Source organism: Ammospiza nelsoni, chromosome 24 (assembly GCF_027579445.1).
Source record: "Ammospiza nelsoni isolate bAmmNel1 chromosome 24, bAmmNel1.pri, whole genome shotgun sequence".
Classification (NCBI taxonomy): Eukaryota; Metazoa; Chordata; class Aves; order Passeriformes; family Passerellidae; genus Ammospiza; species Ammospiza nelsoni.
Window position 1 is genome coordinate 5,945,558 of NC_080656.1, and position 25,493 is coordinate 5,971,050.

Here is a 25,493-nt window from a genome sequence, read left to right on the forward strand (position 1 = left end):
GATAAAGAACTTTTTGCTCTGAGATGTGTTTCTTGCTCCCCCAAAACCTTCCACAAGCAGCAATCGGGGATTTCTTTTCATCATTTTGGGTGTGGTTGAATATTCCAGAGGACAAAGCCAGAACTCTCTGGTCTTACAGGTGGAATCTAGCAGGGAAAATCTGATTTCCAGCTATTTCCACACCCAGGAAGATTGGGCACTTGTTACAGTGAAAAAAAACCTTAATTCCTGCATAAGGGAGAGGGGAAGTCAGAGATAAAAATGGGATGAGAGGCGGGGCTTCACACTTGGACTGAACACAGCATTTCTGCAAACAGCAAAGTTCCTGCCTGGCCAGCTGTGGGGTTCAATCAATGCCTGATTCAGGACTGGAGAGAAAGGGAATAACATCCCAAGCTGGGCCAGCAGGGAACACATTCTGCAGGCTGGAAAGAGCAGCTTGCTCTGGCTAATTAATGGCTAATCAGGGCTGGAGCGGTAATTTTGCGAGTGGTGACCAATTTCCCCTGCGCAGGTTTCCCCTGGGGGATCTCCTGCTCCCTCTGGATGGTCCTTGATTTGAGGTTTTTCACTTTAGCAAAGTAAAAGCTTCAACTTGGAAAAAAAATTATCTGAAATAGCATCAAGGGTACCCAGTGTGTGGCTGCAGAGGGAAAGGAAAATAAAAGGAAGTCCATGCAGGCTCAAATCCAGCTTGGAATGGGCTTCAGAGGAATCACTGGGAGCTTAAATTACCTAAAACCCACTCTGGTGCCCTTCCTGGCAGAGCCCATGGTGACAGCTGCAGGTCCTGAGCAGCCCAGAGAGGTGTGGCCTGGAATAATCCAGAATTTAGGTGAAAAAAAAACAAAAAACCAAAAAAAAAACCCACAAACAAAAAAAAAAAACGCAAAAACCCAACCAAACAAACAAAAAAAAAAAACACCAAAAAAAGCCCAAAAAAAAAACAAAAAAAAAAAACCCAAACAAACAAAAAAAACCCCAAAAAATGCAAAACAAGGCTGACAATTTTGATCAAGTTCCAGAAAGTTGTTCCCCATTCAGTGCCTGAAGAGGATATGGAAGCAAGGCTGGAAAAAGCTTCCTGAGAGCTGTCCAGCCGCGTGCTCCAGCTGAAATGCTCCTCTCAGAGGAGGTTTGCAGAGATTTTGGTTCCTCAGCTGCAGACACTGTGATCAGACAGCACAGAAAGTGCCCAAAGCCAGCCTGGCACTCCTGATCCCATCAGAAATTTGGGATAACAGAGCCCTCCTGCCTCTCTGGGCTGGAGGGAGAGGAAAGGCTGTAAAGATTCTGTGATTCTCCCCTAAATAAATAAATCAATCCATCACCTCAGAGCTCCTGAGGAGGCATTTGTAGCCTCCTGCTGATGCTCAAATGTGGTGTCACAGGTGATCACCCTGCAGAGCATCCCTGGAGGGACAGGAGGGAGCTGAACCCCAGGAATTTCTTTGGAAATTGGGGGATGTTGTATTTTCTGTGGTGCCCCGTAGCAGGAAGGAATGAATCTGACTCCATGTTCTCAGAAGGCTCATGTATTATTTTGTGATACTATATTATATTAAAGAATACTATACTAAAGAGTGCAGAAAGGATACAGACAGAAGGCTAAAAAGATAAAAATGAAAACTCGTGACTCTTTCCAGAGTCCCAACACAGCTTGGCACTGACAGGCCTAAAGTCAAAATAATTTGCATGAAACCAATAAAACAATCACCTGTGGGTAAACACATTCCAAAGCAGCAGAACACAGGGGAAGCAAATCAGATAATTATTGTTTTTCTTTTTCTCGGAGCCTTCTCAGCTTCCCAGGAGAGAAATCCTGGACAAAGAGGGGATTTTTGCAGAAAATGTGACAGTGACATTGCTCTGAACACCCCAGCGTCAAAACTCCACACCATCCAAAGCTCAGCCTCATCTCCAGCCCTAAAATCTGGTGCTGTAGAGCATCTGAGAGGCACAGCACGAGGAACAGCAACGTTTTGTCTCTGCAGCAGCCTGGAGCTGCCCCTAATCACAGCAAAACTCCGAGCACATCAAGTGGCTCCGCTCCAAGCTGGCACGGCACGAGACACCAGGGTTTCACAGACAAGCACGAGAGGGCTGGGGAATTTTAATATCTCCTTCCCCTTACAAGTAATTTCCAGTGTTTATGCTCTGTGGAGCTCCTTAGGAGTGTCAGAGCAGAACAAATGTCATTTTTAATGGACTTGCTAAATCATAAAAACCATTTGGAAAATTGCATCTGATTAAGAGATGAAAACGTTCCATTATTCACGGGGCGATCGCGGCAGAGGCAGGAGTGGGCTGCAGAGAAATCTTGGCCCACAGGACTTTCCACCCCAGGAGCTAAAAGCAATCTTGTGATCTGCTGCTGCCAGGCTCAGAGGAGCTCTCGTGGAGGGAGGGAACAAAGCTCAGCATCTGTCACTTACATCCTCGTTTCTTGTAGGGAGCCAGGGAGAGGCACGACAATGGGAATTACAGAGCACAGCTCCTGCCCTGTCACTGGAAATATTCAAATCCTGCCCAGACGGGGATCACAGCTCCCTCTGGGAAAAGGCCAGGCCAGAATCTCTCATTTCTAGGGTGGTTGTCACTAAGGATTTTCAATTATTTGTCCCAATTCACCCAAAAAAACGCCTCTTGCTGTATGGGAGTAAAAATGGAAAGTTTCCTTCCATGCAACAAAGCAGATGTGGCAACAGAGCACAAATTAGAGAGAGGGGCTGCTCTGGAGAGCAAACAGCACTAAAGCAGAAAGGATCCCCATCAAAATGCGGATTTCTCCCAGCAGAAAGGATCCCCATCAAAATGCTGATTTCTCCCGGCAGAAAGGATCCCCATCAAAATGCTGATTTCTCCCGGCAGAAAGGATCCCCATCAAAATGCTGATTTCTCCCAGCCTCAGCTCTGCCTCTGCTCTCCAGATGGTGATGCAGAGTAATGAAGCTCTGGTTTACTGAGCATGTAACCTTTGGTAAGTGGATATTCAGAGAAGTGACAGCAGCTGATTCAGGCAGACATGGCACAGCAAGGGAGCTGCCTGCACCCTGCATGTCCACCAAACATCCATCAAACCTGCACTGCCGAGCTGCTATTCCATTTCCAGGGCATTTGGGGAGAGTGTTTCTTCCTAAAAGCTTTTAATAAATAATATTAATATTAATATTAATATTAATATTAATAATAATAGTAGTAGTAGTAGTAGTCGTCATCATCATCATCGGAAGAAGAAGAAGAAATTACTAATAATATATTATATATTATATATTATATATTATATATTATATATTATATATTATATATTGTATATATTATTTATATTATATTATATTATAATATATTATATTATATTATATTATATTATATTATATTATATTATATTATATTATATTATATTATATTATATTATATTATATCATATCATATCATATCATATCATATCATATTATATCATATCATATCATATCATATTATATTATATCATATTATATCATATTATATCATATCTTCTATGATTATTTCTTATTATATTAGTATTGATTATTAATAACGTATTGTATATAATATATAGTAAATTATTATATTTTATTTATTGTTATTACTATTAATATTACTATTACTATTATTATTTCTTGGTTTTAATTGAACTAAACCATGCAGCTTCAGGGGAAGATGTAAGTAAGGAAGCCACATTCTTTCTGGAGAAGCAAAACCAGGCCATTCAAAGCATTGCACTTGAAAAGGATCCCAACTTTCCCTGGCTCCAGAGAGGAGCCCGAGTCCTGGTTTTATTTTATTTTAGTGGGATTTCCATGGCAGAGCTGAGGTCTGCACAAGCCTGAGGTTCCCAGAGCTGATGATTTCCCTGCTGGGGCCGTTCCACCCTGCCCTCGCCAGGGTGAGATCCAGGGTTGTGGCAGGAAATTCAGGATTATTCACTGCACTGATGGATGCTCAGGGTAAATCAGAGAGGAGATGTTTTAGTGCCTCCAATTCCAAGCATTCAACAGGAACCAAACCCCGATCCAGCAGCATTTCCAGAGTGCAAATCCCTCCTAAATTCACCCACAGCTCCTCGCCTGATGAGGATTTACCCAGGGCCAAGCGTTGCTGCACAGATAAATTCATTCAGGCAAAGGTGCTTTGACATCCTTGCATGGAGCTGTGGAGTGAAAATCAGGCTCTCAGCGCTGCTGCAGCACTTCCAAACAGCTTCAGAGAGATGCTGAAGTTCAGCTCAGACCAATTTCCTCGCCCTGTGCAGCACGGTTCTCATGCAGAGGTTAATAACTGCTGATCTGTTCTGTGCGCTCAGCACTTCCCCGGAATTTCAGCTTGATGTAGTGCCCTTTTCACCAGGAGCACATTTCTCCCTGCCTGCCTTGCGTCCTGCTAATCAGTTTCATCAACACAGCCCCAGGTGAGGAATGGCTTTCAAGATGTGGGGACTGGGAGCTGGAAATTCCTGCTTCATGCAAATGATGCCAAGCAGCAGAGCCTATTAATGAGCTCCAAAAACCCAAAATCACAGCTGAGCAAACCCGAATAGCACTGTCAATTTACACCCCAGCACAGCCTGGCCTTGCAAGTTTATGAATCTCAGTGCTCTTTAAAAAACAAAGCATTAAATCATTTAGCCTGGGAGATGAGAATATCAATTATCTCGCTCTCCTATCTGTCACGGACATATTTTATGAAAAATCCTTTTGTTAGGATCTTTTCTCCTGAGAAGCTGGGAAGCTTCAGCTTCTCCATGTTTTGCTGCTTTGGAATGTGATTTGGAGAAATGATGTGAAAATGTTTTTAGTTGATGACCAATGACAGCCACCTGTACCGAGGCTGTGAGCAATCACAAGATTTTATTATCGTTCTTTTCTTTTCTAGCTTTCTGATGAAATCTTTTCTTCTATTCTTTTAGTATAGTTTTAATATAATATATATCACAAAATAATAAATCAGCCTTCTGAAACATGGAGTCAATATTCTCATCTCTTCCCTCGTCCACCACATCATCCATCCTCCCCCCCAGGTGCTGATTTGTGCTTCCCCTCTTTCATCCTGGGGTTTTTTTGAGCATGGGGAGAAAATTTACAGGGGGAAATGGGGGGAAGCTGTGGAAATCCAGATTGCTGTGTTCATCCCAGCAGAGTGCAAACGCCACTGAGAAACCTGAAAATCCTGAAAAAACAATTCCTTGCAGCCTGGGAGCTCCCTCAGCTGCACTGAAGGTGCTCATTTTCACAGCCAAGCTGCCTGACAATGGCTCAGGGAGTTTGGAAAGAGATCCCTGAGTGCCAGGAAAACATCCAATCTTCACGATTCCCTGCAAGGAGCAGCTCCAAGGGAATAAAATGTTTTGTGTTATCATGCAGGTCTGCACACTTAATCCTTTGCTCCTGCCCCAGCAACAGTTTGTTTTGAATTTAGAGTTGGTTTTGAGTTATAAAAAAAGGAAGAAAAAGGGGGAAAAAAGCAGTTCAAGCTCGTTTTGAGACATTTCTCCTGCTGCTGCAGCCAGATGTGTCAACACAACTTATAGGACAAGAATCATCATTTTCCTCTCCCATATTCATTTCACAGGATTTACAATCCAATGGGTTCCAGCTCATTGTTGGAGATCAACTTTGACCAAACTGGAAAAAAAAAAAAAATCAAAGGTTTCTAAAGAAGCAAGAAATTAATTACACAACAAACTCCACAGGAGAAGGCATCAGCAGTTTTCCTTTTTAACTTCCTGCCCTTTCCTCCCCACAAGTCTGGTTAATTTTGAGGCAGAGCCTTTCAGAGCTCCGTTCTCCTGCAGGAAAGGCTGATGGAAATTAATTGATGTGAGAGAAATTGGAGCACGAAGGGGAGAGTGCCCTTCTTCCCATCTATTATTCACACTTCATGGTGAGAGAACCTCAAAACATGGGGAGGAACTTCCCCTTCACCCTGCAAGCAAGCCTTGCCAGATTCTTGCTCTGCAGACGCATTTTGTTTTTCCCTAAATAGCATGAAGCCATGGGGAAATTAAAGAAATAAAAAAAGGGACATGGGAAGTGTCAAAGGATTTTTCAGGATGGCAGAGTAGAGGGTGGAGAGGGGAATTTGTGTGGAGAACTCAGAGCATCTTCCATGGTCTGAAAGGGCTCCAGGGCAGCTGGAGAGGGATTCTGGATCAGGAACTGGACAAGGGGAAGAGATTAAATTGATAAAAAGTAGGTTTGGATGTTGTTCTGTTTTTAATTTTTTTCCTAAGCCTTCTCATGTTTACATTACGCTTTTATGTAAATAACTCATTGTTTTGCATTCCTTTATGGAGGAGGAGAGATTTGATGGGCTGTTGGTTTGTCCAGTGTCATTGGAGAGGTGGCACTGTCACCCTCCAATCCACTGTCACTTTTGGAAATCTATAAATGTTGGAGTCAGAAATTAAAATTTCTCTTTTTACCTTGAGAGAGCTGCATGTCTGTATTGTGTTATATCATATCCTATAACAACATTTAGATTGGATTTGGGGAAGGGATTCTTTAATTTAAAGGTGCCTAGAGCAGCTGGAGCTGCCCCTGGATCCCTGGAAGTGCCCAAGGCCAGGCTGGAGCACCCTGGGATGACGTTGGCATGAGGTTGGAATGGGATCTTTAAAGTCCCTTTCAACCCAAACCATTCTGCCATTCCATAAGAATCAGCTGAAAGGAATAAATCCCATTTTTTGTTTCCCAAAGCCTCAGCACTTGTCATCTGAGCTCCTCAGTGGATAAATGCTCTCCCTGCCACTCTGAGCTGTCACAAGGATTTGTATCTGCCCTCATTACATCCCTCCCAGTCACGGGGTAATTAAATCCAATGTTGCTATAAGTCTCACTGAGCAAAGGAAAATTCACCAGATTAATCAGAATATCTTTCAGAAAGGCTTCTAAAAATATTCTAAATAGACCAGAAAAGCAGATGAGTGGCACTCTCATTTATCACTGAGGCAGGCTCTGGATACAACAATCAATTGGGGTGATAGATAACACAGCATCTTCTGCCTCTCCTCTTTCATTCTAGAAGCTCTCATTCAGAGCCAGATCAAGACACAATTCTCTCTATTATTGTCTCTCTCACCCACTGCAGCTTATTCTGGGCTGTGTGCTCAGCATTCTCTCCAGGGGCCTGCTGTTGTCATGACTCTCAATTAGGTTTTTCCCTTCTCCATGTCCCCATCCTGCAGAAATGGGGGTTTTTTTTTGGAGCACATGCGTCCCTCAGATATTTCCCTTCTCAATGTCTCCATCCTGCAGAAATGGGGTTTTTTTGGAGCACGTGTGTCCCTCAGATTCTCAATCCCATCCTGCCAGCAGCCTGGGAGGATTTTGCTGCTGCTCCCAGGGCCGTCATGATGTCACTGCAGACATGAAATAGGAAATTCCCAGATGGTTCTCAAGGCCTGGTTTTGTTTTTTTTTTTTGGTTGCTGATTTATTTATTTATTTATTTATTTATTCACAAGTCTGGGCTGGTTTTCCATGATTCATAATTTGATATTTGCAAAGCAGTTTTTAAACTTCCTCAGCTTTGCTGCTGGCCCTGATAGAACTGATGGCCTTCCTCCATCAGCTCAAATTCATCCCAGGCCATTTTTAAGGATAACTTCCCAAGGTTTTTGGGTGGTTTTGGGGTTTTTTTTTTGGCCAGCTGATGTTCTGAGTTTATTGTTTCCTGCCTGTCACAATGGCACAAGTCTGACTGGGCAAAACTCACAGCTCATTTACGTCAAGGACTGAAGCAGCCACTCATCACCAGCAGCTGGGCCAAGTGAGCTGTGACAGAGGGGATGGAAATATTCCCACTGGAGCAGCCAGAGAGCTCAGACCCAGGGAAATGTCCCTGCTGAGATCAGTGTCACTTTAGCTGCTGCTGAGAACATTTATTATAAATATATCACGCAATAAAATGAGGCTTTGCTTCTCTGGTGGAAGTGACCTTGCAAAGGCAGGGGGGGATGATGGAACTCTCTATGCCTGTGAATTCCTGCTCCAGGTCAAAAAAAAATCAGATCCTGAGGAAATCCAGGTGCTGTTTGTTGAGTTTAGGGCAGTTCTGCAAAGCTGGTGCCACCTATGCACCCTCTCCAAAACTCTTGTGGAAAATCCTGGAAAATCCTGATCAGCACCAAGAGCAACCAGCTCCTACCTGGAGAGGAATTCAGAGCTCCTGTGGCTGCAATACAACCTCTGCCAGGGCACATCTTCCCAAAATTTAGAAACAAACTGGTGTCCAGATGCTGTTTGTTGAGTTTAGGGCAGTTCTACAAAGCTGGTGCCACCTCTGCACCCTTCCAAAACTGCTCCTGCATTCCCCTCCCATGGAAAATCCTGGAAAATCCTGATCAGCACCAAGAGCAGCCAGCGCACACCCGGAGAGGAATTCAGAGCTCCTGTGGCTGCAACACAACCTCTGCCAGGGCACATCTTCCCAAAATTAAGAAACAAACTGGTGCAATGTCCAGGGGAAGGCAGTGTGCAGCAGATTGAGCAGGTGCACCTGAGAGCAGGGGAATGTGAGCTGGGCACCTGCCAGCTGGAAAGGACCTGGGGAAAGAGGCAGAGGCAGGCAGCACTGGAGGAAGGAAAGGATATTAAAACCACAGCCTCATGTTTCAATGCCAGAGTGATGAGGGAAGCAAAGGAAATAGGCTGGAAAGCAGCACAATCCCTCTCAGGATGCTGCAGCAGCAGCGGGGCTGAGCGGAGGGGCCAAGGCTGAGGGAGCTGCCATTGATCATTTTTGATTTAGTGCTGCCCAGACAAGAGGAACTCGCATGATCCATGGGCTGTGTATTCCTCTATTGATCCCCAGACTGGGCTTGCTAAACTGCACATCCATCACCCCCCAGCCCTGGCCAGGTTCCCCTGAGGCAGCTGAAGAGGAGCCACTGCCCTGTCCCTCGGGGTGAGCTCCAAGGGCTTGGTGACAGCAGCTGAGCCACTGCCTGGCTGATGGATTGGCAGCACTTCCAGGCATTCCTTTCTCACTGCTCCTGGAAAGGTGTCTTGGTTTGGAAAGTGAGGAGTCAGCTAAGGAAGGCAGGAGCCTCCCCTGAAATGGAGAATGTAAACCCTCCCCACCCCTACAGGACCCCAAAACTCCCTCAGACCCCAAAACTCCCTGCTAAGGAAGGCAGGAGCATCCCCTGAAATGGAGAATGTAAACCCTCCCCATCACTCCCAATTACTATAAATTTTTAATTAAGGGGCTCTCAGGCAAAAATATGGGAGCAGGAAATAACAGTTCTTTAATAGGGAAGAAAAATAAACAATGCAGTACAGTAGAAGAATACTGCCAGAGTCAGAACCCAACCTGACACCCTGTGGGTCAGGGTGTTGGTGGCAGTCCCATTGGAATTGTGGCTCGGCCCTCCTGCAGTGTCAGGGGTGGTTCTACTGGAGCAGGGGTCCTGGAGAAAGGTGCAGTCTCTGTCTCTGGAGATCCAGGGGAAGGAGCGGCAGCTGCTGTTCCTCTGGGGAATCCAGTGGAGAAGCCGTGCTGGTGTTCCAGAATCTCCAGATTATATCCAGGTAGGAATGCTTGGCTGATGTTCCAGAATCTCCAGATTATATCCAGGCAGGAATGCTTGGCTGATGTTCCAGAATCTCCAGATTATATCCAGGTAGGAATGCTTGGCTGGTGTTCCAGAATCTCCAGATTATATCCAGGTAGGAATGCTTGGCTGATGTTCCAGAATCTCCAGATTATATCCAGGTAGGAATGCTTGGCTCCTCCCTCTGGGCTCACATCTCCCAATGGGATGCTGCAGTTCTTATCAGCCATGCAGGGACATTCAATAGCTGTTATCAGCAGGGGTTGCCTCCCAAGGGAGGAGTGATTGTGGTCACTCTGAGAGGGAGATAAGGCAAACTGCCCACTTGACAAAGATAATCTGCCATACAGATGGTAACAGAAAACATCTTGCATTGCAATCTGGGACAAAAGGGCAGAGCAGCCTAGGGGAGTTGTGCTCCCAGTCCCACACAAACTGATGGGGAGGGAGGGAGGAGAATTCACCCCCAGCTCGTGTTCACCTCGCCCCACACCTCATCCCACTCCCACTGAATTTAATTTAAAAACTCTCTCCTCCCAAAGCAGAGCTCTGAGCTTTCTTTCCAGCTTGGCCACAGCCTCAAGTGCACGTTTTGAAGGATATTTCACTCCTATTTCACCACTCTCTGTTCCTGTCCCTGACTCCAGTCCTTTGCCAAGGTATGTCCAAGTGGGGAGCATGAGGAGTGAGAAGACAGCTGGTGAAACAAATGCAAATCCCTGTCTACACCTCCTTAATCTGTTTTTTCCTGTATTATCCCTGCCAGCAGGGACTGTTTCTGGCCTGGGCTGGCCTGGCTGGGGAGGGCTGGAGGGGCAGAGGGAGGATCATGGTGCAGGCAGCAATAAAATCTGAAAGTGTGGTTGGGCTGGGGCAGATTTTGAGCTGAAGAGTCAGAGTTTGTGCCTGTAAAGTAATTTCTTACCTCTCACATGGAGGGATGAGGCTCAGTGCAGAGGACAGATTGATGGCCATCACCTGGGAGCTTTTCACACCTTCACCAGAACAACTGAAATTCTCTTTGCTGAAAAATGTGTGGCAGCTCCCACAACTCCCCTTCAGTGCCAGCTTCTCTTGCAGATTGAGGGAAGGGTTTTAGAATCACAGAAGGGTTTGGATTTAAGGGGTGCAGAGATCATCCCCAGCTTCTCTCACAGACTGTGGGAAGGGTTTTAGCATCACATCCGAAGAAAGAAGACCCCCAGACCAAACCCAAGGAAACCAGGGGCAGTTTTGCCCCAAACAAGGACTGAGAAAAGAAACATCAATGAATCATTTCAGGATTCATCTCCCACCTGTCCAACCATCATTTTCTTCTGCTGGGATCTGCAAAATGTCTCCTGATGGATCTGACAGCCCCAAATCCATCACCTGAATTCTCCCAGCAGCTCTGGAAGGATCTGTGCAGAAATCCTCACAGAGCCTCTCCCCTGCCCTTTTCCTGTAGGAGATCAGGACTGAAGAACACAAAGATTTATTTATTTTCTCCCTTTCTGATGTTCCAGGTGTAAAAAAAAGGAAGCCAGGGATGAAGGGGACAGGTGGGTTAAGAGGAGAGAAAAAGCAGAAGTGAAATCAGACACTATCAGGTATCTCCTGTTGCCCTCCCAGTGCAAGGAAGAGCCACATTGGGACTCAAGGAGTGCTGAAAAACCTCCAAAGGAGAAGTGCTGGCAGAGGGAAGGAGAAATGGCACTGCCTCCCAGGTGCCATGCCAGGAGATCTCAACATTTAGGAGAAAGCTGAAGGTGGGTTCTGACAAAAAAAAGTGTTTAGACACTCCAAACTGAGCGTGTTCCTCCGTAGGAGGGTGAAACAACCTCCAGCAGAGCCTCCTGTGCGCAGCAAGGACCCCAAATATTCCCAAATACAAGAAAGGAGATGCTGCAACAGCCCAGGGCACGTGGTGGGTTCAGCATAAAAGCACAGCAAGGGCACGGCCAGAAATAACCTTGTTCAGAGGAAAAGCCATGATATAAATTTTAAATTTAGAAGAAAAAAGAGTTGTTTACCTATTACCAACCAGCCCCACTATTAACCAATTACTGGGAGGCAGCTCAGAGCAGCAGCTTGGCCATTAGAGTGGAGTATTCCAGGGCCTGCTAATGGGAGATAAATTCATGGCTGGAAAATTGGATGCAATTAGAGGCATTTTAGCAAGAGTTCACAACAGAGCTGACCTTTGCTTTCACATGCAGGGGGCCAGCACAGAGATGATGTCTGATATTATTTTATTGCCTGTGGGAAGAAAGCTTTTGTGTTGGCAGGGACCAGAACAACCCACCTCAGCTGAGAAAAACATTTGGGACTGGGGTTAGAGACTGGTCTGGGGGTTAAAATTCCTAAATTGGAGCCTCATTTTTGCCATCAGCTCAGTGTGACAGTGACTTTGCCTCTCTGTGGCTGGTTTTAGCCATCCTTAAGGCTGGGCTGAGTCAAAAATCCTAAATTTCCCCTGATTTCTGTTGGACACTTCCCTTGCTTGCGGTTGGCACCTTCACAGACAATGATCACCTTCCACTGAGAGCCCAGCTCGGGCAGCCTGCTGGGGAATCAGATCATTCCAGGGAGGAAATTCCTTTTTTAGGGTGAATATTAGGGATCTTTTTCCAAGCCAGAGCAGCCCTTATGCTCTAAAATGCTTCACCAGCACTACTGGGGTGCCTTTAACCACCCAGCCATGAAGGAAAACCTGTCTGCAGCATTCAGGACTGGGTGGACATCACAACCATCTCTCCTTGCATTTTCATGCCTAAATATTTTTTTTTTCTTGTTCTCCCCAGCCCTGCTCCTAATCCTGGGGTCTGCAGCTACCAGGCAAAACTCTTGCAAAGTCTGGCATCTCTTAATACCCAAAGTGCTTATTTTAAACACAGACTGATGGCTTTTCTCCTAGATAATGATGATTGATTCTGTTTTCCATCCTTTGTCAAGGCTCAGCACATGCCTGGAATTTTAACTACTCCTTCTTCTGATGCTTCCATGCATCCATCTGTTCCTCTGGATCTCTCTCAGCCTCCTGCTTTAAATAATGAACTTTGCTGGGCTCAGAACAATCTATTAATAAATAACAATCTCGGAGATTACACAAGCCAATTAATAGTGAGGCAACGGCATCAGGAGGGATGAAGGATGGGGGGGATGAGGGATGCTGCTGAGGGGGGGTGGAGAGGCACTGAGGGTTTGTGGGACCCTCCACGAGGATTGGGGGCAAAATTGTGCAAATGAACAAACTCAGATCACCAAGGAGGGATTGGGGCTCTGAAAGCTGAGGGAGCTGGGGGTGCTCAGCCTGGAGAAAAGGAGACTCAGAAAAGGAGACTCGGCCTGGTTGAGCCTGCAGACACCCCTGGGTGATGGGGGCTGTCCTCAGGGCTGAGATGGATGGATGGGGGGCACCTGAGCTGCTCTGCACGTGTGAAGAGCAATATTTGTGTTTCCTTGGCCACACTGAGCTCAGTTGGAATATACTGGGCACTGGTGAGGGCACAGCTTGAGTGAGGGCCCAGCTCTGGGCCCTCAGTTTGGGAAGGACTTTGAGATCCTTGAATGTGTCCAGAGCAGGCAAAAAGGCTGGAGAGGGCTTTGGAACACAAACCCTGAGAGGAACCCTGAGGGAGCTGGGGGTGCTCAGCCTGGAGAAAAGGAGACTCAGAAAAGGAGACTCGGCCTGGTTGAGCCTGCAGACACCCCTGGGTGATGGGGGCTGTCCACAGGGCTGAGATGGATGGATTGGGGGCACCTGAGCTGCTCTGCACGTGTGAGGAGCAATATTTGTGTTTCCTTGGCCACACTGAGCTCAGTGGTGAGGGCACAGCTTGAGTGCTGTGCCCAGCTCTGGGCCCTCAGCCTGGGCAGGACCTTGGGACACTGAGCACATCCAGAGGGGCTGGGAACACAAACCCTGAGAGGAACCCCTGAGGGAGCTGGGGGTGCTCAGCCTGGAGAAAAGGAGACTCAGAAAAGGAGACTCAGGAGACTCGGCCTGGTTGAGCCTGCAGACACCCCTGGGTGATGGGGGCTGTCCACAGGGCTGAGATGGATGGATGAGAGATACCTGAGTGGTTTTCCATGTGTCAGGAGCAATATTTGTGTTTCCTTGGCCCCACTGAGCTCAGTGGTGAGGGCACACCTGGAATGCTGTGTCCAGCTCTGGGCCCTCAGTTTGGGAAGGACCTTGAGATCCTTGAATGTGTCCAGAGGGGACAACAAGGCTGGTGAGGGCTTTGAAACACAAACCCTGAGAGGAACCCCTGAGGGAGCTGGGGGTGCTCAGCCTGGAGAAAAGGAGACTCAGGGGTGTCCCCACCACTCTCACAGCTCCTGAAAGGTGCCTGTGCTCAGCTGGGGCTGGGCTCTGTCTGCAGCAGCACTGACACAACCAGAGCACACAGCCTCGAGCTGTGCCAAGGGAAATACAGGCTGGATAGCAGGAAAAGGTTTTTACAGAAAGGTGATAAAGTTCTGGAATGTTCTGCCCAGGGAGGGGGTGGAGTCCCCATCCCTGGGTGTGTTTAACAAAGCCTGGATGTGGCACTGGGTGCCAGGGTTTGGGTGAGGGGCTGGGGCTGGGTTGGACTCGATGATCTTGAAGGTCTCTTCCAACGTGGTCATTCCATGATTCTGTGAATTCTGTGATGGCTCTGCAATTCTGACATTCTTCAAGACTGTCTTGGTTTGAAAAGGCAGGAGTCTGCTAAAGAAGGCAGGAGTCTCCCCTGAAATAGAAAATGTAAACCCCCTCCCTTTGAATTATTATAATTCTGAAATTAAGGGGCTCTCAGAACCCTAATAAAAGATATGGGAGTAGGAATAACATTTCTTTACTAGGAAAAAACCAACAACAACAAAAAAACCCAAAAAACCCTGCAAAAAACCAACACCCCCCCAAAAAACCCCAAAACCAACCCCAAATAAAAAACCAAACCCCAAATGTAATAGTAACAAACAAAACAAAAACAACAGTGACAGAGTCAGAACAAGCCCTGACCCCCGTTATAAGTGCATATTATAAATACAATATATAACACATAAATAAATACATATTATATTGTTGGCTTTTTGCAAATATTAAAATGATTATTTTATATGTATAGTGTATATATATAGTATATATATGCTATAGTGTATATATATACACTGTTAAAATTAATTTTATTTCTACTATTAACAAAAACTTAAACATAGTAGTAATTACTAATATAGTTATAAGTAAACAGTCTGTTTAATCAAAATAACATCCAGTAAACATATACTAATACCCTACCCATATACTAAATACCCTACTATTAATATACCAACTATCAACATCTACCATTTTAAAAAATAATAAACCAAAACCCAAACTAAAAATAATTAAAAAAAAAAAAAAAAAAACACAACCAAAAAACATACCTGCTCTAAAAAACCAGGCCCAAAATCCCATAGAGGATAATTCAGTTCAGGGCTGGAGGATGCACCAGGTGAGGAAATGGTGCAGGGACACTCAGCCTGTTCTGGAACCCTCCATGAATTCATTTTCCAGGGAGCAGCAGGTGCCAGCTCTCCGTGTCCAGCAGAGCAGGGATGTGTAGTGTCCCCATGGACCAAAGGTGCCTCTGCAGGGCTGTCCTGCTCTCCAGCCCTGTCTGGGCATTTAGGAACGGCCTAAACCCCTGCCTAAGCCCCACTGAGTGCTCAGCACACATTCAGCTGAACGCTCTGCCAACATCTCCATTCCCTTGTTTGCCATCTCCTGAGTTCCTCTTGTTTTTGCTCTTCCTTCTCCTTTCCTCTCCTCTCCCTTCCATCTCTCAGCCCAGCTCCTGTGGGTTTTTTTCCCCTCCTTTCTCCTCCTCCCTGCCCTTCATAATGACTTCATCTGGCAGGCAGTAGTGTCAAGCCGGAGAATTGAACACGGAGTTTTCCTGCTCCAGATCCATTTGAAGATTTCTCCCAGCTCTCAAGCCCCAGATTCAATTTCCCCCTGACAGAACAACAGAATTAGTCTCCTGTTGTCATAGGTAAATTACTCACAAGCCCGGTGTCAGGAGAGGGGGAAAAAAGAGGGAAAAGAGACAAGAGTAGGATTCAAAGGAAGGTGTGAGTGTGACAAGCAACAACAGAATAACAATAGAGACCAGCGGGTGACATCGATCACAGCTGACAAACAGGGACAAAGCCAGCTCTGGATCAAACACAGGAATTATTTACCTCCTCTTCCCTCAGCCCTTGAGCCATTCAACCTCATTCTGAGCATTTCTGTGTCTTGCAGAGGACACATAAAGTCTAAATAACTCTGAGATTGAAAAATATTGTGTCTGATTGAGCTTAGGAGGGGGAATTTTGTCACAAGAATCCATTCACAGGAATGCCCTGAGCTGGAGAGAGGCAGGGATGAGCACACAGAGCACAGCAAGCTCTCAGGCTGGCCATCAAATTGAAAGCATTCACATAAAAAAAGGGAAAAACAGCAAATTAACAAATCCTCCTCTGTGTTCACACCCTGGCCTTTAATTCCCGTCAGCACCCAGAGCAGCCAGAGGGGCTGGAGCTGCAGGACAGCACTGCTGACTACAGAACACTCAATATTTGTCATTGAACACCATCCCTACCTGGTCTCTGGTTTTTATTCCCTGCCTGCCCGCCCTGATGCTCCATCATCCATCAGGGTGAGTGTCACACGCTGCTGGTTGTCATCTGGATGTCACAGGGGATGGCAGGAATGGGAATTCTCCTGAGCAGGAGCCATCTGAGCCTTCACATTTCATCTCCCTCCTCATCCTCTGAGCTGCTCCTGGCAGTGAAACAGCCTGGGCTCAACACAGACGGGATTTTTGGGGTTTTCTGGTGTCCTCTGTGAGGTGGCTCCTGCCCCTCTCTTCTGCTCTTCTGTCGCAGAAAACTTTTATAAAAAAATCTTTTCTTTAGGATTTTTCCTCCTGAGAAGCTGGGAGGCCTCAGGAACAAAATGTAAACAATGGTTATCTGCTGCTGTGGAATGCAACAGGTGCATCTGGGATTGGTCTCATGTGGTTGTTTCTAATTAATGGCCAATCACAGTCAGCTGGCTCAGACTCTCTGTCTGACCCACAAACCTTTGTTATCATTCTTTTCTATTCTTAGCTTAGCCAGCCTTCTGATGAGATCCTTTTCTTTTATTCTTTTAGTATAGTTTTAATGTAATATATATCATAAAATAATAAATCAAGCCTTCTGAAACATGGAGTCAGATCCTCGTCTCTTCCCTCATCCAAGAACCCCTGTGAACACCATCACACTCTTCCAGCAAATTGCAGTTTTGGGATGAAATCCAGGAGGTGGGAGGTTGGAGGTGACAGCAAAAGGCACCTGAGTGAGCATTCAGGGCTGCAGGAGGCACGAGGGCAGGGAATGGTGCTGTGAGCCCCCAGCCTGCTCTGAAACCCTCCATGAAATTCCTCTTGTAGGGACGAGCAGCTGCCAGGACACTCCCAACCCCCAGGACCCCAAACATCTCTCATGGGTGACAGAATTCAGAGAAAACTTTGATCTGGGTAAATATTGGCCACAGAATTCCACCCTTAAACCCCAAACCAGGACAGAGAGAGCCCTGGAGTTAATAAATACCAGCAGGGAGGGAAGGGCAGAGCAGAGTCACCTGCAGAGCAGTAAGTCCCAGCCTTGGAGAAGCTGAACTTCACACCAAAGCCAGGCTTTATTTGCCTATTGACAGAACAAAGGGCTCTGTTGGTCTTTCTAACCCACCCTGAGCCAGTAAAAGTCTCTCTAATCTGCCAGAGGCAGAACAAAAACTGGGGGCTTAGAGCTGAAGCAAGTCAGGCTGGAAAGAGGACAGAATTTATTATTTTATTTTATTTTATTTTACATATTTTATTTTATTTTATTTTATTTTATTTTATTTTATTTTATTTTATTTTATTTTATTTTATTTTATATATTTTATTTTATTTTATTTGGTTTTATTTGGTTTTATTTTATTTTTAGTTTTTCTATTTCATTCAATTTTTAAATTTTATTTTATTTTTATTGTATTTTAAATATTTTATTTTATTTATTTTTAAATTTTTTTATTATATTTTATATTTTATATTTTTATTTTATATTTTATATTTTATATTTTATATTTTATATTTTATATTTTATATTTTATATTTTATATTTTATATTTTATTTGAAATGTGTCCCTCAGTGCCTTTAGTTAAAACTGGGCAATTTAAAAAATTAGCTAAATTCTTTCTCTTGAGTTTTGCCTGGATCTCCCAGGCAGAGCCTGATTCAGTCCAGCTCAGGATTAATTTAGGGGGAGCATTAAGAAGCACTAAATAACTCTGCAATCGTCCAGAGCACTCCACCACTCATCCTGCAGATCCCTACAAATCCAAACACACTGGAACCTGTTGGAAATTCAGATTTCCTGCAAGGCTGACTTTGAAATCACCTTTTCCCCAGCACTGCACAAACACCTCACTCCTCCTCTTCCTCCCAGGAGGTGCCAAAGCCCCCTGGGCAGAACTGAGAGGAATTTCCACAGCAAAAAGCTGGGAGATCTCCCTTCCCTCCTCCTTTTCCCCCCTTCCATGAATAACATCAGCCACTGACCTTTTCAAGCAGGTACTTGGTGTAAAATACGAGTTCCAGGGCTCAGGAGGGAGGAAGGGGCTGGGGAGAAGCCTCATCCTCGTGGCATGGCAGGGAAAGGGCTCCGAGCTCCTCACAGCCCACCAGGAGGGTTTATGACTCTGGCTCTGGCATTTTAAATTCATAAAATTATTAACACAGAGGTTGTTTTACAGCAAAATGGCTTTTTAACGAGGTGAACGCCGCCAGCTCCTGCTCAGAGGAGAAAAAGGGGAGAAAAAAGGAGTTTGGAGGGGAAATTGTGGCTCTTGGAGGGATCAGCAGAGACAGCTGAACCCCTCAGGGAAGGGTGGGGGTTAATTTTTGAGTTATTCACCCTCTGGTTGTGTCCCAGAGGGACAGGGCAGGGACAGTCCCCAAGGTGTCCCCAGCACCAGGAGAGCTCAGCTCTGCCTTCACCTGCAACTCTCCCTGCCCTTCCTGCCTTGGCTATCCCAAAAATGTACCCCAAAATGGCAGTTTGTTGGATACCCTAAAAATGTACCCCCAAAAAATGGCACTTCTTGGCTATCCCAAAAATGTACCCAAAAAATACAACTTGCACTTCCTTGGATATCCTATAAAGGTACCCAAAATATGGCACTTCCTTGGCTATCCCAAAAATGTACCCCAAAATGGCAGTTTGTTGGATACCCTAAAAATGTATACCCCACAAAAATGGCACTTCTTGGCTATCCCAAAAATGTACCCAAAAAACGCCACTTGCACTTCCTTGGATACCCCAAAAGTATACCCAAAAAAGGCACTTGCACTTCCTTGGCTACCCTAAAAATGTACCAAAAAATGCAACTTGCACTTCCTTGGATATCCTAAAAATGTACTCAAAAATGGAAGTTTGTTTGCTATCCTAAAAATGTACCCAAAAAAATGACGCTTCCTTGGCTACCCTAAAAATGGCACTTGCACTTCCTAAAAATTTACTCAGAAATGGCACTTTCTTGGATACTGTAAAAATGCACCCAAAAAATTGCACTTGCACTTCCTTGGCTATCCTAAAAAATGTGCCCAAAAAATGGCAGTTTGTTTGCTCTCCCAAAAATGTACCCAAAAATGTACCCAAAAATGGCCCTTTCTTGTCTGAGCAGCTCCTGCCTCGTGCTCTGGAACCCCAGAGCTGCAGCCCAGAGAGGAGGAGCCTGCACTCATCTCACCCACTGCTCTTTATTGCTGCATTTTTGATTATTTTTAATTTTTAATTTTTTTTTTTTTTTTTATTCTGTAAACCAATAAATCAAGCAGTAAGAGACCCGAATTTTGGCAGTGGCCAGGTGGCTGCTGGAACATTCCTCGCAGAGCCACCAGGTTGATTCCCGCTGACTCAATTCACATCAAATTCCCTAAAACCAGCCACGGACGGTGTTGCTTCGTCCAGAGGCTGCCAATATTCTGAATTAAGAAGTCTCAGGGAGCTTTGCTTGCCCTGGTTTAGACTGGGATTAGCTCTGCAGGATGATTTCCAACCAGGGTGTGATTAAATCCCTTGTTGTGCAGGGAGACTCTGAGCATTAAACAGCATTTACTTGCTGAGCAGAGCTCCAGAGCACTAAATAAAGTAATAAAACAATGCCCAGCAGGACAGCAAGGCCAACCTCTGGCAAAATCCTGATTTTCCAGAGCCTGGAATCTCAATTCCAGAATCACTGGATGCTTTTTGCTGTGATTTGTTGGACGGTGGCCACCTCAGCAGGCACTTTGCCTGATGCTATAACAATAACTGCATTATTTGCAACATCACAAATCTTTACTTCATCTGCAGAGGACATGGATCATCAGCTCAGGCATTAATGAAGGTATTGAGCAGCTGAGGACCAAAATAATCCATCCCTGAGGGAGCTGCTTGGAGCAGGGATGCTGCTCCTGCTCCTCTCCTCCACCTCGTGCTCAGCCCGTTAATTCCAGCTCAGGAAAGTTGTCCCTGATCAAAATTCCAGCTCTCTATCCACAGAGCAGGCACAGATTTTCCCAGAAAAAAATCCTAGGAAAATGTGAGAAGCTGTGAGAAATGTAGAAGGGAAAATTCAAACAATTATTACCTCTCTTTCTGTAAATATATATTACATATATATTTCTGTATATGCAATATATTTCTATTATCATATATTAATATATATTTATATTAATTTTACATAACTATTATATTATATCATATCATATCATATCATATCATATCATATCATATCATATCATATATATAAAATATTCATCTTTAGATAACATTTATTTTATATTATATGAAAGTATATTATATGAATATATATTATATATTTCAATTTTATTATATGATATTATATTATATGATATATGATATTATATGATATTATATGATATTGTATGATATTATATGATATTAGATTAGAGTATTTCTATATTATATATTTCAATATAATATTTTATAATATATAATAGATATTATTATAATAATATCTATAATATACATTATATATAATATACATAATATATATAGTTATAATAATATATATTTATAAATATGGTTCTCTAGAGTGTGCTATTGATAGTTCACCAATAGAGTGAGAGGTTTTCACTTTAAGACCAATCAAGTCTTAGATCCACCATTTTTTCTATAAGAACTGCAGGTGTGAGGGGCTGCCCAAAAAGCCCAAATAAAACCAGAGCACAACAACTCTGTGCTCCACAGGCAGCAGCCACTCCAGGATTCTTCACCAGGAGAAGGAATAAATAAGCTCTGAGTGACAGAGTTTTTAACAACAAAATCATTCCATGGACAGAGTGTGTAATGAGTTCCAGTCAGAGCAAGTTATGGAGGAATAATTTTCTAGTACCTGCAGGTAGCAACCACTTCATGGGTGCTTTTTATTCCTGGCTTGTAAATTGATTTTATACATCATTTATCAATGGAGGCCTGGCTTTATAATGGGGATATTTTAATATTTATGCCTCTGCACCCGCATGCTCAGCAAACAAATGGGAACAATAGGACATGGTTGGTGTTACAAGTCCCTGCTCCCAGGTAAGGGTGATGGAGGTCTGCAAGTGCCAGATAAACCCAGGGAAATTTGATTATGGGATGCATAAAGAATGACTCCTGTGCTGCTGGAGAGGATTAAAGAAGTGCTGAGGGCTTAAGTTTTGTGTTGTATTTCCATATATTGGCTTTGTGAGGCAAAGGGGGACACACAAAATTCCAGGAGCTCCATGGCACACCCAGGGAGTTTGGGGGGATCCTGCTCCTTGGGGCACTGGGGGATGTGATCCAACTCCAGTGGCTGTTGGATTGTGAGAATTCCTCCAAATCATGCCAAAAACCCCAAACAGCACAAACCCCTAACTCACCAGAGGCTGTGCCCCCTGACCTGAGCCAGAATTTGGCTGTTCTGCAGCTGGGGGCAGCAAATTGTCCTTGCAGAACCTCAAAACTCTGCCCTGTCCTCACTCACCCCTCTCTAACTTCCATTTTCATTGTTTTACCTGCTGGGGAGCAGCAATCCTGAGTGTTTCCCAAAAAAAAAAAAAAAAAAAAACAAACAAAAAAAAAAAAAAAACAACAAAAAAACCCAAAACACTTCATGGCTCTGTTTATTTTCACCAACTCTGTAAATAAAACCCCTGACAATTCCCTTCCCTCTGTTGCAGAGCACTCACCCAGGGCTCGTGCAGGAGGATCCCGTGCTGAACCAGCCAGCTGCAGGGATGGGGCATTAATATTCAGCAGAGAGGCTGGAAAACACATTTACTCCCCACTCACAGCTAAAGCAGTTCCTCAGGCAGCTCCTTAATCTGTGGTCACCGTGCTATTTACTCCCAGCAAGGAGATGGATGCTCAGAGCTCTCAAGCTGGTTCAGTTGCAAAATGAAAAAAAAATCAAAAAGTAGACTTAATTTAGGTTTAATTCATGCGGGTGGAAGTGAGAACCACCTGCAGAGGATGGGAACAAACCCTGTGGGCTTTGGGGTGAGGATGCACCTCTGCAGGGCCATAAATAGAATTACACTCCTGCTGCACTAATTATCTCCCCGTTAATTATGCTGATGAGGCAGATTCTCTGTCTTGGTAAATGCCTCATTGTTTATCAGTGCAGGTCCAACAACAGCAGGGCAGGAGCAGCTAAAACATATTTTTTTTAATTTCCCCCACCCTCCAGGCATCTCAGGTAATATTGATCACAGGTAATATTCATCTCAAGTAATACTAATTACAAGTAATATTAATCACAGTCCAAAGCAGCAAAACACAGGAGAAGCAAATAATTATTGTTTTCCCTTTTCTCTGAGGCTTCTCAGCTTCCCAGAAGAAGAATCCTAGGTGAAGGGATTTTTCAGAGAATTTGACTGTGACAGCTCAGAGATGGGCTGTGTGACAGAGGGCTCCAGGACTGAGGTCTCACCAGGTGTTTGATGTTTCCACAGAGAAAAATGAGATGTAAATCAGCAGGAGGAGAGCAGGAGCTCTGTTTAGCTCCCTGTGAGAGCCCAGCTCGGTCATTGAATCCTCCTTGGTCTGTGAGAAGAAAAATCAGCATCGCCCTCACAGCCCCCTCTCCATCCTGTCCCTTCACCCAGATCTGCTCCCCTGTGAGCAGGAGAAAGCCAGTTTGCCCAAAGCTGAGCTCCAGAGTGAACCCACAGCAGTTTTCCTTGGAAAAAATGAGATACAACACAGATTTCATGGAGAGTTCCCTGATCCTGGACCTTAGGGCAGCAGAGTTTGGGGAGGGAGGTCAGCCAAAAGGGGGAAAGGGAAGAGAAAAATGAATTTTTGAATATTTAGCCTTATTTGGAGGCTAAATAGTGCAATTAGCATAGAAATGACAAAGAAACATTCCAATAAATACATCTATGCTCAGTCCTGAGCACCCTGGAGAAGGAAGGACAGCCAGGAGCCAGATCCTGATCCTGGACCTTAGGGCAGCAGGGTTTGGGGAGAGAGGTCAGCCAAAAGGGGCAAAGGGAAGAGAGGAATTAATTTTAGAGAATTTCGCCTTATTTGGAGGCTAAATAATTCAATTAGCATAGAAATGACAAAGAAACATTCCAATGAATAAATCTATATTTAGTCCTGAACACCCTGAAGAAGGAAGCACAGCCAGGTGCCAGATCCCTGCACATTTTTTTGTCTCTCCATTTTTATTTATTTTTTTTGCCACCTTCCCCTTCTGAGGCTGGTGTTCGGAAGGATGCAGAGAGCTAAATAAATGCTGATAACTCCCTGCTGGCAGGGCAGGGGGTCCTTCCCCTCCTGGCTGTGCCTGTCACTTGTGATCCACTTGGACACGGAAACAATTTTGCTCCTGGATGGAGAACAGAGCCTTTGCCTCGAAAGATCAGCCCAGGCTCCTGCTGATGCATTTGTGAGCTGTCACTGCACCCTGCCAGGGTGTCACTCACTGCGGCAAGAGCCCCCTGCTGCTGGGGGCGAGGGAGAGGGGATCCCAGCACCCCTGTGCCCACAGCAGAGGGAGAACAGCCCTGCAAAGGGAGCAGAGTTTCCTCCCCAGCATGGCTAAATTTTGAAGAATTATTATTATTATTATTATTATTATTATTATTATTATTATTATTATTATTATTATTATTCTATTATTATATTATATTATATTATATTATATTATATTATATTACATTACATTACATTATATTATATTATATTATATTATATTATATTATATTATATCATATTATATTATAATAATAACAGGATAATGTATAATAATTATATATTATAATATTATAATTATTATATATAGTAATTATAGATAATAATATAATTATTATTTATACGACCATTATTATTGATATGACTAATAATAATAATACCTATTATTGTTTTATATAATAATAATAATAATTATAATTATATAATGTTATATAATTATTATATTATATTATATTATATTATAATTATAATTATAACAGGATAATATACAATAATTATATATTATAATATTATTAATATTATATAATATTATATAATTATATATTATTATATTATCTAAAATATAACAATTATAGATAATAATATTATTATTATTTATATGACCATTATTATTGATATGACTATTAGTAGTAGTAGTAGTATGACCATTAATAATAACAATACCATTATTATTATTTATACGACCATTATTATTTATATGACCAATAACAATAACAATAACCATAACCATAACAATAACAATAATAATAGTATCTCACACTTGCTGTCTCTAATTTGCAATTTTGAACCACTTTTCCAAGTCCACAGACCCTGAGGAAAGGCCCCTGCTGTTCACCTGACCTGCAGCGCACACCTGTGCTGTTCTGCACAATTCCTTGGGCAAAACACCAAGAAACACCCCCTGCTCCAGCCTGCAGGAAAAACTAAAATTCATTCACCACCCAACATCCCATTTTTGATGGATAGCACAGATCAATTGAAACAATTCCCCAAAATTTGCTTTTCTATGGGGTGAAAGCTTGGAATGACACTGGGATGGAAGATGGGATTACCATGTCTGACTTCCCTGAGCACCCCGAGCGTGGGATGGAAGGAGCTGCCTCCTCCTGCTCCCTCCCATCCCCGATTCCTGCTCCTCTCAGGAGAGCAGAGATAAAATGCATTCATTACCTCCCCTTCAGCAGGGGAAAATGAGGGGAAAGTGCTTGTTTATTAGATGTCGAGAAATACCCAAACCCTTTTAACTTGTACTCTTAAGAGAAAGGAAAAAGGTAAAAAGGTAATTTTCCAGGAAGCTCCTGTCACTGTTTGAAAGGAGAGAGTAAAGAAGACTGCTTTTATTATCTGCTTTATTTATGGTTACTTAATAATGACACAGACAAGTGCATTACTCGCTCACCACTTCCCTGCCGCTGCCTCTGGAAAGACAAAAGAGCAATCAAGTGTGGGCCTGTTTGCTAAAAGCTGAGCTCCAGAGTCCACCAACTGCAGTTTTTCTTGGGAAAAATGAGATTTAATAGAGATTTCATGGAGAGCTCCCTGATCCTGGACATCAGGGCAGCAGGGTTTTGGGAGGGAGGTCAGCCAAGATGGGGAAAGGGAAGAGAGAAATTAATTTTAGAAGATTTAGCCTTATTTGGAGGCTAAATAATTAGATTAGCATAGAAATGATAAAGAAACATTCCAATGAATAAATCTGTACTCAGTCCTGAACACCCTGGAGAAGGGAGCACAGCCAGGTGCCAGATCCTGATCCTGGACCTTAGGGCAGCAGGGTTTGGGGAGGAAGGTCAGCCAAAAAGGGAAGAGAAAAAGGAATTTTCAAGGATTTCCTACTTTTTTTTTTTTTTTTTTTTTTTTTTTTTGGGTGGGATATTGAGCATTTTTAAGC